This window comes from Rutilus rutilus, assembly GCF_951802725.1.
Source record: "Rutilus rutilus genome assembly, chromosome: 1".
In the NCBI taxonomy this organism is placed as follows: domain Eukaryota; kingdom Metazoa; phylum Chordata; class Actinopteri; order Cypriniformes; family Leuciscidae; genus Rutilus; species Rutilus rutilus.
Window position 1 is genome coordinate 22,840,789 of NC_140209.1, and position 3,544 is coordinate 22,844,332.

The following is a 3,544-nucleotide window of genomic DNA, read 5'->3' on the forward strand; positions in this document are numbered from 1 at the left end:
GGCAATGGCTGGAATGACTCCACCGGGAGTGTTGGAAGGTGACACTTCCTCTTTTGACGTGACCGTTACTTTCCAGAAACCTGAATCTGGCAGCTTGCTCAAGTGGGGTTAGTAAAACCTTTTGTTCCATCTAAAGCTACTTTCCCACAGTTTTTACTTCTGTCCCCCTCATTTATAGTTTTGTGTCCTTTTCTTCAGAGCGACTGGATCCACACGACTTCCCCTCACTGTTCCTGACACTATCACCTGGGGAGACAGAGGCGTTCTGTCTGTCCTCAAAAGGTTTCGGTCTGGCTCCTCCTGCTCTGCTGACGGTCCTCCAGTCCTTCTTCCTGGAGAAAGACCTGGGAGAAAGACCTTCAAATGGGTTCTCTCAGCTTCTGTTCTCGGTCTTCAGCTTGTCCTGGATATGACGAAGAGATTGCATTTTCCTCAGAAGAAGAGTGGGACTGAACGTTTGCATTTTGAATAGCGAATTGATCCAGCCATGGATACAATTTCAGATGAGTACGTTTTTAGTACTGTTGAGTATATTTTCAAAATGCAATTTATTCTTGTGATGTAAAATATTACTCCAGTCTTCAGTTTCACATGATCCTTCAGAAATCATTTCAATGTGCATAGTGCATCATTTTATGATCAAGAAACATTTCTTATTAAGAATGTTGAAAACAGTTGTGTACAATTATTTTCAGAATTCTTTGATGAATAGAAAGTTCAAAAGATATAGAAAAGAAATAGAAATGTATTGTAACATTATTCACTACCGTTCAAAAGTTTGGGCTCTGTAAGAGTTTTTAGTTGCTGTTATTGTTTTTTGAAAGAAATTAATAATTTTATTCCATGCCATATATTGATCAAAAGTAACAGTAAAGAAGATATTTATAATGTAAATAAATCTTTCTATTTCAGATAAATGTTCTTTTGAGCTTTCAGTTCATCAAAGAATCCTGAATTCCAACATTGATGATAATAAATTATAATGATAGAAATGTTTCTTCAGCAGCAAATCATATTACAAGGATTTCTGAAGGATCATATATGACACTGTAGACTGGAGTAAATTGCATTTTAAAATATATTTAAATAGAAAACATTTATTTAAAATTGTAAAAGTAAACAGTTTATTTATTTATTTTGGATCAAATAAATGCAGCCTTGGTGAGCAGAAGAGACTTCTTAAAAAAAAAAAAAAGGTAAAGTCTAAAGTTTTTAAGTAAAGTCTTTATGTAAAGAAAATGCACAGTCATATTACTACTTTTAACTTAAACTTGATTTTGTGAATAAGCCAAAACAATACATTCAATCATTAAGTCTCCTCACACTCATCCTCTAGTTCTATAGCATATTCCTCATTGATATTCCCAGGTCTTTGTCTCTTCAGGTGTGAATCACAGCATTATTCGTGATGGTTCACGCCTCCTCGCATACAGCCATTCTGACAATTAGTGTCTTACAAAAGTTAAATTACTATATTGTTTTGCATGGAGGAGTGATCAGGATGGTTTTTTTTTTCACATCATTTTGAAGAAAAAACTCTAGGCAACAAGATCGAGTTTTAAAAAGCCTTGTGAACAAATGTTTACTATGTGTTATATGGCCTTATTTCAATTTTAGTCTTTTTAAAAACCATGCATAAACATTTTATTTCTCAAACGTACAAATATTTATGTACATGTTGTTCACATATTACTGTAGCCCTGTTTGAGCTGAATATAGTGTAATCAGACTTAAGCCATTAATATGTTTTTAAGCAACTGAAAAAAGCACAAATGTCAGAGCATGTCAAAACTACTTCAGGGTCCCAAAATAGACTTAGAGGGTTAAGTGACGATTAACAGAGGTTTAGATGTTGATTTATTGAAAATGTTTGATTTGCAGTCGCCATTATGGTGATCAGTGTATGCATTTTTTGGACTCTTGATCCTTGACTTTTTTTCCATTAGCTTTTCTCTGCCTGCTAAAACAGTGTTTATAAAGGCACATATGGCAAAGAAAGCCAAGAGAAAATATGATCAGGTGCTGATGATTATGATTTGATGATGCCATTATTTAGTGGTCTTATTCATTGATCTCATCTAGAGTCTAATTTAATAATTATTGTTTTAAGCCTTTTTTAAAAAACACACACAGACATCAAGAATCAGGACATGAATCACAACAATGGTGACAATCAACAAAACGCTTCATGCTGCAATGCATGCAGGGTACCAGCAGTACAGTCATTACAAACTACATATATCTTTATATCTGCTTTAAAGAAACAAAAACTCTTAAAGTCCTCAAGAACATGTCAAACTGACAGTGAGAAACTCGATTGCACAAAAACGTGCTGGAATATGTTTTAACAACAAAAAAACACTTCAAACATTGATCACAGAGCTCATCAATATCAGACATATTTTCTACTGAAACCTCTAATAGTAACACTGACTGTGAGAATGTACAGTAGTCATGCAGTTCTACGGGTCAGTGATCATAATAAATACAGATCAATTCACAGATACAATTAAAAAAAAGTAGAAAAACAGTACAGCTCATGGATTAGTTTACACGCTCCTGTGTGCCTGAAACTCAAAAACACGTTTACACGACAATGATGTACTAAAAACAGAAATGTTTTTCCTTCGCGTTCAAATAGAGATGACAACGTAGTCAGAATGATCCCCGTTCACACGGATCTGCAAAAACGACTAAAAATGCTGTATTATTCATGCCATGCCAGTATTTGGCGATGTCACTTTGTAAAGAAACATTACACACCTATTGACTGAACACAATGCGCATGATGTCACAGTTTTCTTAAAATCACGTTTACTGTGGTCCAGTCATTTTATGAAAAAAGGTTGAACAAATTGCAACAGGACATATTGAGGGTACAAAATCAGTTGAGTTTGCTTCTGAGTAAGGAAAAAAAGTCCAGAAGAATCCCATTAGGGGAAAGTTTAAAAAAAGACCCAAATATAGCTTAATACGCCTATTCATTCTTTTTCTTACGTGAATTGGGTAACATTTTTAACCTATACCCAATGTTTAGATCTGTTGTGGTATTTATGCAAATTAGCACATACGAAATTAGATTATGCACCGTTTGTCAATGTAAACAAACAATTAAAAAAAACTTGTAATACATTTTTTGTTTGTCTTGATGTAAGTAATCAACTCAGTGATTTTTATGGTGATATCTAAAGGTTAAAAGTTTTACCCAAGTCACGTAAGAAAAAGAATGAATAGGCGTATTAAGCTATATTTGGGTCTTTTTTTGAAACTTTCCCCTAATGGGATTCTTCGGGACTTTTTTTTTCCTTACTCAGGACATATTGAGGATACAAAATCAGTTCAGTTTGCTTCTGTTGCAATTTGTTCAAGGTTGACCCCCATTTTGGCTTAAAATGACTTGACTACTGAGACGATAAAGATAATGATTTGAAAAAGTTTGCGTTTTCGGGCCCCCAAACTGCAGTTGTCGTGTAAATGAGTGGCCAAAACGACAGCGTTGCTAAAAACGCGTGTAAACGGCCTCTAAATATCTGTAAACATTTGT